The 16,545-nt window shown below is 43.4% G+C and overlaps 1 protein-coding gene across 4 annotated transcripts in view; it reads left to right on the top strand.

Moving 5' to 3' along the window:
• Nucleotides 1-16,545, top strand: part of ANKRD55 (ankyrin repeat domain 55) — a 189,369-nt gene that overhangs the window by 34,401 nt on the left and 138,423 nt on the right. For 2 of the 4 annotated variants that reach the window (XM_043489143.1, XM_043489144.1), the window contains exon 2: nucleotides 5,595-5,772. The exons of the other annotated variants lie outside the window; for them this stretch is intronic. The gene's annotated coding sequence lies outside the window, so the exon portion shown is untranslated. The remainder of the gene's footprint in view (nucleotides 1-5,594; nucleotides 5,773-16,545) is intronic. 4 annotated transcript variants of the gene reach the window in all.

Below are 16,545 nucleotides of genomic sequence, written 5' to 3' on the forward strand. Positions count from 1 at the left end.
ACATATCCTATTCTTTTAATTTCAGGCCCCTCAGTTCTGCCTGGTGGGGAAATTACTTGGCTTCTGTTAGTGTTGTTGGTCTTCCTTGGCCTGTGTACACCTGGGCTGGGCTGTCTGTCCCCTTTTCTGAGCTGCAGTCAAGTGTTTGGATAGAAGAGGATGTCCCATCCCTTGGTGCAGTTCTCATAAACACTCATCTCATACACCTCATCCAATCCATGTGCTAGATTTGCTCAGCCTTTCAGGAGAAATTAAAAATACATATAATGCCTTTTCTAAAGTGCTGACTTAGGGTAAAAGGAAAAGGGGAAAGATGAGGATCGGAGGTAGAGAGAGGAAGGAAGCTAGTTCTCACTTTGTACTGGAAACAGGCCTAGCCATTTTGGCATACATTATATCTTTCCACCCACATAAGCCATTTTAAGGTATTATTCTTTATATTTTGCAGATGGGTATATTGAGGTTCAGAGAGGCTGAGAAAATTAGCAAGGTCACACAGCTTATAAATGGTAATTCTGGGGTTGAATAGTCTCTCTGTGGCCAGAGCCTCTTTCCATAACCTCTTGATGTTTTGGATGCCTAGGACACTATTTTGGAAAAGGAATGGAAAATAAACTCCATCCTTTTCCTTCTCCTAGAGATTTCAAATTGTCTCAGTGTCTCCCACAATAATATATAGATGATGATCACTGGGGTAAAACCATTGCTGCAGCATGCTGTGGAAAACCAAGACATGACATTTTTAATCCTTTAGCTGCAAAGATTGGAGCATAGGAATATAGTCCATGAAGACATAGGCCTAAGATGAATGAAGATAGCCCTAGCTATTCTTTTCCGATATTTCCTCTCCTATGTCCTTCTAAACAAACTTCCCAGGCTCTAAACTCAAAGAATTCTATTCCCTTAGCAGTTCAGGGGTTCAGCCTCTGATCTGGCCAGACCTCTGGCCCAGCTTCAAGCTCCCTCCTCCCATACACAGGCAAAGAGCCAGAGCTCTGCTGGTCTGGAAGTCCCAAAGCCAGGCACAGAGACAGCCTGGATTTTTGTGGCTTCCTCTCACACTAAGGAGCATCCTTCTCTCTTCTACCCTTACCTCCCTTTCGATTACATTTTCTGACATATCCTTCAAGTCAGCAGCAGCTACAGCTGTTCAGCAGACCTGACTCTAGAAATGAGTTGTTTGGGAAAAACACTGATGCCAAAAACAATTACTGTTGTGTTTCATCCTTCTATACCTCCATCCTATCATCTAGGCTCATTAGCACAAGATATGTACCTATACTACGCACACACACAAACACACATACATAATTCAGCTTCATATGAATTATTTTTATGAATTGAGTTTTATCTGACTCTTTTATATGAAGATACACAATTCTTTGTATTGATATCTATATCAACAATCCTAGGCCAGGCAAGTCTTCTGTCCTCTGAAGAAGCCCTTTGGCTCTTAAGTCTAATTTGATATGATGAGATTGGAGGTCGTGGAGAGAACTTATAGAAAACTCCTTGTGACACTTATCAAAAAACTGGGTCAAGTCCTAGCCCTCCACTGATCATCTAAATGGCTGCAAATCTCACTGAGCTTTAGCATCTTCCCCTTTTCTGTGGAAACTGCAATCTCTCCTTAACACTGTGTGGGAGAATTAAATAGAATAACTATTGTATGGGCTTCCCTGGTAGCTCAGCTGGTAAAGAATCCACCTGCAATGCAGGAGACCCTGGTTTGATTCCCTGCAGAAGGGATAGGCTTCCCACTCTAGTATTCGTGGGCTTCCCTGGTTGTTTAGATGGTAAAGAATCTGCCTGCAATGTGGGAGACCTGGGCTCAATTCCTGGGTCGGGAAGATCCCCTGGAGAAGGGCATGGCAACCCACTCTAGTATTCTTTCCTGGAGAATCCCCATGGACAGAGGAGCCTGGCGGGCTACAGTCCATGGGGTTGCAAAGAGCTGGACATGACTGAGTGACTAAGCACAGCACAGCACATTGTATGGCAACTGTGATCATCATTATAATGATGAATATTTCATGCCTGGTCACTAGAGGTAGTAGGTCGCTACTGTCCTTCACCCTTTTGTTCTTTTCCATTTCCCCTATACAACTCTGAAAAGCATGAACAGTACAGATTTGCTCCTAGTTCCCATGGCAAGTACCCAATTTTCCTTTGGAGGGGCATAGTTGTCGGTCAGAATCTGGCACTGGATGATACCTGAGGTAGAGTGGATGGGGAGGTAGGATTTCCTAGTGATTCAAAATCATTCACTGTTTGTGCTGCTGATGCTGCTGCTGCTAAGTCACATCAGTCGTGTCCAACTCCGTGTGACCCCATAGACAGCAGCCCAACAGGCTCCTCTGTCCCTGGGATTCTCCAGGCAAGAATACTGGAGTGGGTTGCCATTTCCTTCTCCAGTGACTGTGCTACCAGAGAGCATTTTCCCTATCCCATCCTTCTTCCCAGATCTTCCACTACGTGGCCTGCTAGGTAAAGTACAGCTATGTGGGCAAGAAACAAGCAGACCTATAGCAGGGACTAAACTTGAGGCACCATCTGCATACCCTCTGCCCAGCCCCAACAGTCTTCTTGGTGATAGGAGAGAGGGCCCCACAGAATACACATCCCTGCAAAGGAAGGAAAGGAGCTGCTGGCATGGACACAAAGACCCTCATGGAGATGGCAGACCTTACCAGAGTGTGCCCTCCTGCCAACCTCCAACATTATTTTAGGGGATCCTAATTCGATATCTGCTAAGCAGCCCCAGGACGTCTGGCCAGAAAATAAACAATAAGCTATTCTGTGGTTCATCCACACCAGCCATACATAGCTACCAAGGACCAATGCAAGCCAGTCCTCTTGGCTACAGCAGGGTTCACCGTAGGGACCAAAGGACAAGAGTGGACACAGACAACGCTGTTGACTGGAGATCCACACAGGATCAATGTGCCTTCTGTTCTCACTGTGAGAGATGGAGGGGAAACTCCACACTTCTAAGTGGAAGAGGCTAGACTGAGTTTCAGGGGGATATTGGAGTGGGTTGCCATGTCCTCCTCCAGAGGATCTTCCCAACCCAGGGATCGAACCCAGGTCTCCTGTACTGCAGGCAGATGCTTTACCGTCTGAGCCACTAGGGAGAGCATATGTAGTGGCTTTGTTATAAGTTAGCTCAAAGTTTCCACACATTGAGGCTGTCCCTTCCACACTGCTGTTCTTTGAATTGAAACAAGGAAGAATCTCAAGAGCAAGACCAAGAATAAGTGCTCCAGATGCATCCTTAAGACCCTGCAAAATCCCATGAAAATAAACTCTTATTCCACATAGGACATAAAAAATACAAGACATAAGTGCTACTCTCAGGGCAAACATCCCTGAAGTCAGGGAATTCTTCAGGGAATGCACACCAGTAAAAGGAGGAGCAAAACAGCCTCAACATGTGGAAACCTTGAGCTAAATTGTTTCATTCGTTCTCCTAAGAACTGAAAACAATCAGACAAAATCCCATGAAAATAAACTCTTATTCCACATAGGACATAAAAAATACAAGACATAAGTGCTACTCTCAGGGCAAACATCCCTGAAGTCAGGGAATTCTTCAGGGAATGCACACCAGTAAAAGAAGGAGCAAAACAGCCTCAACATGTGGAAACCTTGAGCTAAATTGTTTCATTCGTTCTCCTAAGAACTGAAAACAATCAGGCAAATCAAACTGAGGTTTCATTCTGCCCAATAATTGGCCAAGACACTTATAATTTTCAACATTAAAGACAAAAACACCTGGGGAATGAATGTTCTAGATTGAAGGATATCTAAGAGACATGAAGAAAAAATACAAGATTTGATTCTGTATTCACTCCTAGATTTTTGAAAAGAAAGCTACAAAAGGCATTATGAGAACAAGTGAAGAAATATGAAGACAGAATGAATAATAGATAATAGTATTGTATTGGTGTTAAATTTCCTAATGTGATATTTTAATGGGACTTTGCAGGAGAATGCCCTTGTTCTTAGTGGGAATAGGTTGAAATATTTAAGGATCATTGTTGTTGTTTAGTCAGTAAGTCATGTCCGACTCTGCGACCGCATGGACTGTAGCCTGACATGCTGCTCTGTCCATGGAATTTTCCAGGAAAGAATACTGGAGGGGTAGCCATCCCAGGGATCAAACTTGAGTCTCCTGCTTGGCAGGAGGATTCTTTACCACTGAGCCACCTGGGGAACCCATATTTAAGAATAAAATGTCACTAACTTACAAATTGTTCAGCAAACTACCAATGGTGATAACAATGTTAACTCCCAACCCTGCCCAACACACATACACACACATGCATGCTCTTGCACATGTAACAGAGAGAGAAAGGAATTCAAGATTAAAAGATGCTCAAGAGACATAAACACAATGCCTGGACCATGCATGAATTCTAAATGCAACAAACTGACTACCAAAGGGTACTTTTGAGATTACCTGGGATTGAACATGAATTAAATACTAGAAAATATTAAGGCATTCATTGTCAATTATTCTGGGTGTGAAAATAGCACATTGCTGTTATGTAAAGAAAGCCTTTATCTGTTAAAGAAAATAAAAAGCTATCACATTTTACAAGCCAAATGATTCATTGTCTGGGATTTGCTCTAATATAGTGTAGAAAAGAAAACATAAAGGTAAGTGAGATGAAATAGAATATGAGATAATTGTTTAAGCTGGGTAATGGATACATGGAAGTTCTTTACACTATTTGCCTCTCAGCTTTATGTCCAAAAATCTTAATCATAAAAAGTTGTTTGAAAAATCAAAATACGTGCAGTGGGGTGCTAGAGAAATAATCATTCCTTTCAAAAGATAGGTAAATAATTTACAAAGAGTTGTAAATTTATAAATTTACAAATTATGTTTAGGAATTTGAGGTTGGGTGTATATGGTGCACACACACACTTTTTTAAAAATGCCCCAAGCCACACCCCACATCCCAACCCCAGAGGTGACATGTGATAAGCAGTCCTTTCCCATTTTGATAGTTGATTACCTAGTAGATCAACAGCAGCCTTCCAAGTTCAATATTTTCTTAAATTTATGTTAGAATCTTTCTCCCTTGTTCCAAATCCGTCCATCTTACCCACTCCCTAAGACAAAGTATATGAATATTACTCTCCAAAGGGGTCCAGCTCAGATATTTTTCACTCCTGTTTGATTAAGGCAGGATGGCAGCAATTGGGTAAGTATGGACAATCTCACAGTAAGTCTGTGGTTGGGCTAAGACTTGGACCTTGGACCCTAGGCCTCTGCTCTACCCATGTCCTTTCTTGACCATCCGTAATGAAGGCGGCTCTAGTCTCTATAGTAACCAATCTGCCTAAAATAGGAATTATGTGGGGAACAAAACATTTAAAGCCAATGGGATCCATTCATACCCAAACAATGTCCATTTAAGGGTTGTTACTCAAATTGGCATTTTGAATGGTCTCCCATCATGGGTTCAGGGAAAGGCAATGTGTGTGTGTGGGGGGGGGGGGAGGTGCTGTATGGTCCATTCTATACAGGATCTTGCATGCTATTATCCCCTCCCCTGTCCTTGAAACATTTCTTTATGTTCTAGAGTCATAAGCCATTAAAGCAGACTTTTGTCAATGCAGTCATATGGCCACAAGAGTGAGACAAAAGTGAAGTCTGAAAATCTCTTACTGGCAGAGGAAGCTTCCCAAAAGAGAAATGGGAGTGAGTGCAAATCCTTCAGAGGAACCTGGCAACCTCATGCATTACCTTCCATTTACAAGGTGGGGCTTTGAACAGTTCTCCTCCCAAGTTAGCTTCTCTGGGTGGAGTTGAGGGGGAGGTGGTCTTTGGGAAGGACGTGGAGCCAGAGCTGACATGGTACAAAAATGGGGGAGGAGAAGAGTCCAGCACCTTACAATGAGCGCTTGCTCAGAGGGTTTGTGAGGATTCAACAGGGATGCCCTAAAAGTGTGTTGATGTGGATTCCACATAATTAACATTATTTCACTGTCATTATTTTTACTGCTTCCATATGCCAGCCATAACTTTTGGCTTCCACACTAGAAAATACCCATCTACTCTGCCCCCATTTTGCCATCCCTCATTCTGGAACAGTTTTTGATTCTAAAATACTGCATAGTATGGGGATTGTTCTCACCTATCCCTATAGAGGAACCCAGCATTTTTATTTTTAATCTTCCCAAATGGAAAAAGACAAGCAGTGGCATTCATTTCTCTTTTGATCTTTTTTCTTTCTTCTATTCAAGGAACATGTACTGGCTAGAAGCCTGGTGCCAGGCCTGGAGTCTAGTTGCTCTCTAGAATAAAGTGCCTCAAAGTGACAGACAAGTAAACAGTTGAATTACAGTGCAGCTAAGCTTACCAGACTCAGCAAATAAAAATGGATGTTCAGTTACATTTTAAATTAAGGTACATAACCAATAATGTTTAGTATAAATGTGTTCCCAGTTTCCGTAGTGTAGTGGTTATCTCGTTTGCCTAACATTCAAAAGGTCCCTGGTTCAAAATCACATGTGCAGTCTCTTCTTGGGCTTCCCCAGTGGCTCAATGGTAAAGAATCTGCCTACAAATGCAGGAGACACAGGTTCAATCCATGGGTTGGGAAGATCTCCTGGAGAAGAAAATGGCAACTTGCTCCATTAGTGTTCCGGGAAATTCCCACGACAGAGGAGCCTGGTGGGCTACAGTCCATGGGATCACAAAGTGTCAGACATGACTGAGCGACTAATATTACATAGGACTGACAAATAACTCAAATAATTCATTATTTATATGAAGTTCAAAAATGACTAGGCATTCTGTGTTATACACATCAGAATAGCTGCTACTGATGAATATAAACAGAAAGGACTGTGAGAGCAAAAAGGCCTGAACAGTTCCTGTGCCCTTCACAGAGGAGGCAACATAAATGAGGCCTTAACATAAGAAATGATGTTTTCCAGGGATTAAGAGGAGGAAGGACCTGCACCTACCAGGGGCCTGAAGGATAAACAGGTCACAATGTTTGTGACAAGTGTAGGATAGCAAGAGCATAGATGTTCTTAGGGAGAAGTGGCTTGAGGTCAGCTAAGGAGACTGGATATACACAAAACGCCATAGGGGTTCTCCAAAGATTTTATGCTCACAAGTGGCAGGGTCTGACTTTTTTAGGATGAAAGAGAATGAACCATAGGAAGAGAGGGGTAAAAGGAGCAGTGAGCAGGCTGTAACAGTCTATCAAGGAAATTTCCTGAGGACTGAAACTAGGTCAGTGACTCTGGAGACGAGAAAAGAAGGTAGATTGGAGAGATGATTACTCGTTAGACGTGTGAGAGTCTGTTGATGGATAAGGCAGTTGGCCATGATAAGTGTCCCTCTGCAGTGTGTAGCCTGGGACTCTGCGAGAATAATGATGCTGTAAGTAGCTCCCAACAGGATAATGTATTGATACACACTGACTCCAGCTAGCAATTTAACAGCAGTTAGTTAACATTAGGAATCTACCCTCCAGGGGTAGTTAATTAGCAATTGAGAATTCCAGTCAGGAATCAATACTTTTCAGAAGTGGTTACTTAGCACTTTGGTGTGTCTAAATCCACCCCTGTGACTTAGCATAAGGGATAGGTGATAAGTTAGGAGGAAGAATCTGGCAAGCCTAGCTTCAGCTTCAGATCTCTGTCCTGCCTCTTTAAAAAAAAAAAAAATTATTTATTTGGCTGTGCCAGGTCTTAGTTGCAGCACATGGGATCTTCTATCTTGGCTGTGGCATGTGGGATCTTTCAGTTTTGACATACCAACTCTTAGTTGCAACTTGTGGGATCTAGTTCCCTGATCAGGGATCAAATGTGGGTCCCCTGCGTATTGGAAGCACCTAGTCTTAGTCACTGGACCACCAGGGAAGTCCCCTGCATCTATAACTTCATAAAGAATCTGACCTTCTAAGACTGGCCCATTCTGCCTTTTAAATATCTTTGCATTTGTTTCCCATGCTTATGAATAAATATTAACATAGCCACCAAAACTTGATCCACAACTCACTTTCATATAATGTACTCCCATTTTACTATGCCATTTGTTTTAACAATCTCACTGGTAGTGAGGGTGTGAATAAGTGTCTTGCAGCATTTCCACATCTACCATCCAAAGCCGAAAGAACTTTAGATATTTGCTAGATGACCAAATTGGCTTTAAGTTATTCAAAATACATGCTACTAGAAACTGACTCTGGGCAGAAGCAAGGAGTTTCCTTTAAAGATCATGGAACTCCCTGCCCTGCGGGTTGTAGACTCATTCAGAGCAGACCTCAGGCCACACCTCCAGTGGGGATGCCCCTTACTCAACCCTCAGAGAGTCAGATTTAACCGATGAAGTTCAGCCATAGGAACATGATAACACATGACAATTTTCTCAAAAGACTTAAAAAATGAAATCTATCCAAGCATTCCATCACAAACGTGGGCTCCAAATAGAAGATTTTACTGTAAACCTTCCAGACGTTCAGACTCCACTGTTGTTTTTGAAAAGGCATTCCAATAACAGATGCCCCTTCAGTTGGGGCATGGTTTGATAGAAAGCAGCAGGCACCATTTAAAAGGAAAAAATAGCTCTCTTGAGGCACGTCAAAACAAATTAGCAGTGATGCCGAAATTATTTCCTGTTGGATTTAATAAAGTTAACAAGATAAGTAAATATGAAAAACAGTGGTAGGAAGCAGGGAATAATTTCCTCCCTAACACGGAGCTCTTTCAGACATTGATAACAATAGTTCTGGACTTCCGTTTCTCTATTTTTATTTACCACAATATCCTCGTTCCATTTCTATTTTTCAAAATGTCCTTCAAGATTTTTTTTTTTTTGAGATAAAGTTATTTATGATATTATGACTATTTTGAAACCTATGATTCAAGTATTTTTGCTGCTTCTCATGTTCTATTTCCACATTAAATGTTGTTGTTTAGTCATTAAGTTATGTGGACTCTAGCCTGCCAGACTCCTCTGTCCATGGGGTTTCCCAGGCAAGGATTCTGGAGTGGGTAGCCATTTCCTTCTCAACAGGATCTTCCTGACCCACGGATCAAACCTGTGTCTCCTACATTGACAGGCAGATTCTTTACTTCTCTGCCACCTGGGAAGCCCTACATTAAATATAGAACCGCCAAATAAACTGTTCAAACAGTCACTGGGGAGAAGACTGACACTATTATTTAAACAGCATTTACAGACTATATCTTTCACTTAAGTAAGTTTACTTGGTCCCAATTAGCATAAATAATCAAGACAGCAGAAAGTGAAAGAGATACAGGCCCTCCCCCTAGTCACTTCCAATCTGAAAGCAAGCTTCCTCAAAGACAGTTTTATTATTGCTTACAGTCATGACTCCCTCAGCTTATGCACAAAGGGCCGTAGAGATTTAGGGAGGCACAAGGTCTTCAGATCATCAGACTTGTTTCTAGTCCCAATTCTTTCACTATTATTTAATCACTTTATCTCCTTAGTCCTAGTTTTACCATCTGAAAAATCAAAAGGTGGAATCCTTGGGACTTCCCTGGTGGTCCAGTGGCTAAGACTCCAAAATCCCATTGTAAGGGGCCTAGGTTCAATCCCTTGTCAGGAAACTAGATCCTACATGCAGCAACTAAGATGTGGTGCCCTTCTTTGGGACTGGAATGAAAACTGACTTTTTCCAGTCCTGTGGCCACTGCTGAGTTTTCCAAATTTGCTGGCATATTGAGTGCAGCACTTTAACAGCATCATCTTTTAGGATTTGAAATAGCTCCACTGGAATTCCATCACCTCCACTAGCTTTTTTTGTAGTGATTCTTCCTAAGGCCCACTTGACTTTGCATTCCAGCATGCCTGGCTCTAGGTGAGTGATCACACCATTGTGGTTATCTGGGTCATGAAGATTTCTTTTGTACAGTTCTTCTGTGTATTCTTGCCACCTCTTCTTAATACGAGGCCCATACCATTTCTTTCCTTTGTTGTGCCCATCTTTGCATGAAATGTTCCCTTGGTATCTCTAATTTTCTTGAATAGATATCTACTCTTTCCCATTCTATTGTTTTCCTCTATTTGCACTGATTACTGAGGAAGGCTTTCTTATCTCTCCTTGCTATTCTTTGGAACTATGCATTCAAATGAGTGTATCTTTCCTTTTCTCCTTTGCCTTTCTCTTCTCTTCTTTCCTCAGCTATTTGTAAGGCTTCTTCAGACAACCATTTTGCCTTTTTGCATTTCTTTTTCTTGGGGATGGTCTTTATCACTGCCTCCTGTACAATGTCATGAACCTCTGTCCATAGTTCTTCAGGTACTCTGTCTATCAGATCTAATCCCTTGAATCTATTTGTCACTTCCACTGTATAATGGTAACGGATTTGATTTAGGTCATACCTGAATGGTCTAGTGGTTTTCCCTACTTTCTTCAATTTAAGTCTGAATTTGTCAATAAGGAATTCATGATCTGAGCCACAGTCAGATCTGGGTCTTGTTTTTGCTGACTGTATAGAGTTCCTCAGCTTCTCCATCTTTGACTGCAAAGAATATAATCAATCTGATTTCAGTATTGACCATCTGGTGATGTCCATGTGTAGAGTCTTCTCTTGTGTTGTTGAAAGAGGGTGTTTGCTATAACCAGTGCATTCTTTTGGCAAAACTGTTAGCCTTTGACCTGTCTTGTTTTGTACTCCAAGGCCAAATTTGCCTGTCACTCCAGAGTATCTCTTGACTTCCTACTTTTACATTCCAGTCCCCTATAATGAAAATGACATCTTTTTTGGGTGTTAGTTCTAGAAGGTCTTGTAGGTCTTCATAGAACCATTCAACTTCAGCTTCTTAAGCATTACTGGTTGGGGCATAGACTTGAATCACTGTGATATTGAATGGTTTGCCTTGGAAATGAACAGAGATCATTCTGTCATTTTTGAGATTGCATCCAAATACTGCATTTCAGTTTCTTTTGTTGACCATGATGGCTACTCCATTTCTTCTAAGGGATTCTTGCCCACAGTAGTATATATAATGGTCATCTGAATTAAATTCACCCATTCCAGTCCATTTTAGTTCACTGATTCCTAAAATGTCAATGTTCACTCTTGCCATCTCCTGTTTAATCACTTCTAATTTACCTTGATTTATGGACCTAACATTCCAGGTTTCTATGCAATATTGCTCTTACAGCATTGCACTTTACTTCCATCACCAGTCACATTCACAACTGGGCATTGTTTTTGCTTTGGCTCCATCCCTTCATTCTTTCTGGAGTTATTTCTCCACTGATCCCCAGTAGCATGTTGGGCACTTACCGACCTGGGGAGTTCATTTTTCAGTGTCCTAACTTTTTTCCTTTCGTACTGTTCATGGGGTTCTCAAGGCAAGAATCCTGAAGTGGTTTGCCATTCCCTTCTCCAGTGGGCCACGTTTTGTCAGACCTCTCCACCATGACCCGACCATCTTGGGTGGCCCCCACACAGCATGGTTCATAGTTTCATTGAGTTAGACAAGGCTTCCCTCATAGCTCAGTTGGTAAAACTAAAACAACAAACAATAAAACTACTACTACTTTTTAGAGAACTGTAAAATGCTATGAATTTTAGAATGAGAAATAACTTTAGATATCAACACCCACCCAATTTTACAGTTAAGAGAACAAGGGCCCAGAGTGGTAAACCTGCCCAGCATCATAAGACTAGTTAGGGACAGAGTTAGAATAACACTTAGATACATTAACCCTGAGTCTAGACTTTTTTCTTTCATACCTCAGTACTTCCAAGTATATACAACTTTATCTCAAGTTGCTTTCAAAAAATTAATCCATCATGCTTTGTGATATGTATGGAGGAAGGGATGACTATCTTCTACTTTTCTGACTTGTGAGAATAGTATTTCCATTTTCCTCATATACATGATGCTGAGCAAACCTCACTGTATTTTGCATCACTGTCATCTCCTTAAGGCCTTAAGCCACAGGTAAGAAGTTTATTCAATAAATCACTAACTAAATTAAGACAAGGCTAGCTGGATCATTGGTTTTGCAACCCTGGATCTTCTTATGTCCGGGAACTCAGTAACCTTCAACCACTCACCCACATGGCAACACTCTGGGCTCAGTCACCACCCAGAGCTCCTCAGGAACCTCTGACCCTCCCCTATCACATCCTTATCCTGCCCTCCCTGCTCTTCCAGCTCATGGGTACCACAAGTCCCTTGTTCTCTGTCTTTTCCTACCCATCAGGCTGCTCCAGTCTGAACTTTTCTCATCTCTCGTAGATGCCAGCCCCCTTGTGCTGCAGTTCTTCCACTGCACTTGTCCCACAAAGCCCCAGAGCAGACCAGCAGCACTGCACCCTGCCTGGGCTGCTCTTGGTACCCTGGCTGCTGAGGCCACTGCAGCACCATGGCCTTCAGCATCACTCTGCCCGTCAGGTCTTCGATTTTTCCACCATGAGCCCCGTCACTGCCTCCAAGCCTGAGGCTCAGCCTTCAGGAGCCTTTCATCTCCTTCTCTAACACTGCACCTGGGCCCCTGCTCTACCAAGGAAAAACGAGGCAGTCAGGAAGGATCCCCTGCTGCTTCCCGCCTCCTTCACCCTAAACATGCTCACATCCACACGCATCCTTTTGCCCTGTTCCCTGGTTTGTACAACTGAGGGCTCCCTCCTTCTTGTTCAGAGCCCAGTCTCTCTCCTGAACCACATTCTGTTTTCCTACCTCTCTCTGTGACTTCCCCCATCCTGTTCCTCTCTCAGGGCTACTTCCGTATTCTTCCAGGAGAGTTTCTCCAGTCCTGAGAGACCCAACTCTCAGCCAGATGCTCCTCTAGCTTCTGTCGAATCTCTTTCCCCGACTTCTCACCCAAACGTCTCAAAAATGTGGCCTACAGTTATTTTTCCTTCTTCCTCATTGCTTATTCCTCAGACCACAGCAATCTGGCTTCTGCCTCCTCCCTCAGCTGAAAGGAATGTCCCAAGGCCATGAATGACTTCCATCTGCCAACTGGATACTTGCCCCTCCTTACTCCAACAAACCCTCTGCTTGGGTTGCATTGATTACTCACTTCTCAAAGCTCCCTCAACTTCTGTGACTATACACTATCATGATTCTCTTCCTGACTTCCATTCATTCTTTCAGAAAAGGATTTATTTGATTCCTGTTATGTGCCAGGGTACTGCAGGGATCTAGATGTTAGGAAAACAGACACAACCTCTGTCCTCATGGAGTGTACTATCTAGTGGGAGAGACAATGTAACAAGCAAACAAACACACGTATAGTCGATTCTCATGATTTACAATCATTATGTTCTATAAAGCCTCTGCAAAAACTGAATGAGCAAATATTATTAGTCATCGTTCTTAGGGGAAATTCAGGGTCAGGTTCCTGCAAGCAAGCCTCATAACATTTTCACTAACTGATCAACACAGAGTCTTGGTCTCTGTGTGTTTCTCCTTAAAAACCTTACTCAATATATATCTTACAAATAATAAACTATATGCAGTATTTCTTTAGAATAAAATACTAGCTGAGAGAAATTTAAGATTTTCCTCTTCTTGGATCATATATACCTCCCGAGTCAGGGTCTCTGTTCATTAAAAGCATTTCCTGAGCTGCTGTCTCATTTTGCTCCAGCATTCAGGACTAATGGCCCAATACTGATGCTTTTATTAATTTCCTAGATATGTTTTTTCTTTCTTTCTCTCTCCCTCTGACACACACACACACACACACACACACACACACATACACTTAGCATCTTTCAACTCAGGTCAAATTATCAGAGCTTGTGTCTCATTCTCATCCTATAAATCATCTTGACATATTTATTTCTGCTTCTCCAACTATAATTTATAGGGTACTCTGATTAAATTTGAACCTGACATATCAGATTTTCCTGAGAGCCAAGATGAAATCGCATCAGCCAGAGGTAGTGATGAAGATTACTGTGGAGTCAGTGAGAAGTTGAAGTGTAGAAACAAGGGTGAGCTCCAGACTCAGACAGACCTGGGATAAGGATTTTTTTTTTTTTTTTTTTTGGCAGACCAGGGTTTGAACCTGGGCCCTGGCAGTGAAAGCGTGAAGTCCTGACCACTCTACTGCCAGAGAATTCCCAGACCTGGGATAAGTTATGACTCTCATTTGCTCATTGAGACCCCAGCTCTGGTACTCAACTTCTCTGAGCCTTAATTTGCTCTCCCATAAGATGGGAGTAAAAGTACCTCTGAAGGATGCTGTGAGGACTAAGTGTATGTTCTGTGTAAATTGCCTGGCACATCATTAAGGCCCAACTGATGCCTTTCTCCCGCTTTAAACCTGTTCAGTTTTCAACACCATCTTGGTATCCACTAGACCTGTAGTGATGTTCTGGGCCCACTGGAGTATGAGCTGGTGTTAAGAGCATCTGACAGTGCTGCAGAGGAGGAATCTTCATGGCTTAAACACAGAGTGAAAGACTTAGAAGAGCAGGCAAGATCTTGGAAAGCAAGGAGAAGTGTGACAAGACCATTTTTAGCAACTTAGAAAGGGGAAGAGGGGTGATGATAAAACAGTGATGGAGAAAAAAGGGGCTGGGAGGAAAAACAGGAGTAGGCCTAGTGAGGCCATCAAGTGAAGTGGAGAAAGAAAATGGACTGTCACCACCTGAGCCACCATCCCTCTGCACCCAGGAGGAGCCAAGTGCCCCTCCTACCCCCAGATTCAGCTCATAAGGAGGTTGATACTACAGGCAGAGACTCAGACAGTCATGGGTCCCTGGGCCCCAAGTGGAGAGGAAAGCCTGCTATGAGGTGTATAACCGTGGCTGGACCGTTGAACCTGAGGATGCTGAGAAAGATGGGGCAGAAGAGAGCATCTGGGGCAGCGGAGACACCACCTTTCAAGGCTCGCTGGACTGAAAGTCCACATTCCAACTGATCTGAATGTAAGGACCCAGATTTATGTCAGAATGACGTGCCTCCTCCACGGGAGCACTTGTACTTATCCTTGCACGGCACACAAATACTGCTTAGTGCATACATAAACCCTGAGGGCCCCTTGCAGAGAGGTCTGCACCCTGCAGGGATCCCAGCCCAGGGATTTAGAAACCCTGGTTCAGCATAAGGTGCCACTCCAAGAGAGAGAGGGGCAACCCCACACACCTATCATAGCCCTCTCTTCTTCAGTTTTAGAAGAGGGAGAGTTGGGGTCCACATGTCAACTTTTCTAAGGGAAAAACCATCACCTCTGTCTTCCTCTGTGTCCACAATGGCAGAACCTGACCCACATAATTACATTCTTGCCTCACTTGGTTTCATCTCATTCATCCCCCTCCCCATTTCCCCTGGTGCCAAATTCCTCTTCCTGATGACTCAGGGATTAAAAATGCTTGGCATCCTTGCTGAGTAAATAGGAATTGCCCACAGTGATACTGGTCAGTGACAAACTGCCTTTGCTCTGTGATAAGGAAGCATGAGCATGAACATTGACTGTTGAGGACCGACGTGACCAGGACAAGGAGCAGGATTCTGGTCCCGTGTGGACGTTGAACTCACGTCCTTGGCCTTGCTTATATTCTGTCTGACTAGCTGGGCTGCCTGCACAAAAGGAAAGGTGAAAACACAGAAGGCAGGAAGAGAGAGAGGCAGAGAGGGGAAGCGGCCATGCTGAGTTCATGACTTCTACCACTAGATCACACCTGTGCTGTTGGATGATAGCCGCATTAGGGCTTCCCAGGTGGCACTAGTGGTAAAGAATCCGCCTGCCAATGCAGGAGACGGCCAGTGCAAGAGATGTGGTTCAATCCCCGGGTCAGGAAGATCCCCTGGAGGAGGACATGGTAACCCACTCCAGTATTCTTGCCTGGAGAATCCCATGGACAGAGGAGCCTGGCGGGCGACAGTCCACAGGGTCTCAAAGAGTCAGACACCAAGAAGTATATATACACACAGAGAAATCAGGTCACTTGCTAGGTTTGCAAGCAGCAGAAAAGCTAGAGTTTGAACTCTCATTTTCTTGGTGAAAGCCTATCATCACTGGGGCCTCTGAGAGACCTGCCCCAGATATAATGCAGTTGCAATGGGCATCAGAGAGAAGTGGCCTCTTCTGCCTCAACTTGGCATCAGGCTTCCCCAGAGATGGGGTCTGTAGTGTTTCAGGGGAATCATTGTGCCTTAGGCAGCAGGAGAAGAGGCGTTTCCCCTGGAGACATGGACACGACAGTCTCCTACTAACCTTGTGAATCTCCCTGGGGTGGGGGCAGGGGTGGGAGGGCAGATATGGCAGGTTCTGCCATCCCTGGTTCCTGTCTTAGCTCAGAAGACTGCAGGCTCTTCTCTGCCATGCAGGCTTTGTTCTCTCCTCTCCACAGCTTCAGAAACTTCTTTGAATATTTTTTGAGACTCAGAAACTCTCATGGGTCAGTCACTCCCAAAGATTCCATTCGTGTTTGAGCCCAACATTTTGCACACAGGGTGACCAAGGTTCAGAGAAGTCAAAGGACTTCCTCAAGGTCACACAGCCCATGAGTGACAGAACCAGGGCCACAACCAATGCTCCTGACTATCGTGTAGTCACCCAACAACTACTT

The sequence above is a fragment of the Cervus canadensis genome, chromosome 16 (genome assembly GCF_019320065.1).
Source record: "Cervus canadensis isolate Bull #8, Minnesota chromosome 16, ASM1932006v1, whole genome shotgun sequence".
NCBI classification, from domain to species: domain Eukaryota; kingdom Metazoa; phylum Chordata; class Mammalia; order Artiodactyla; family Cervidae; genus Cervus; species Cervus canadensis.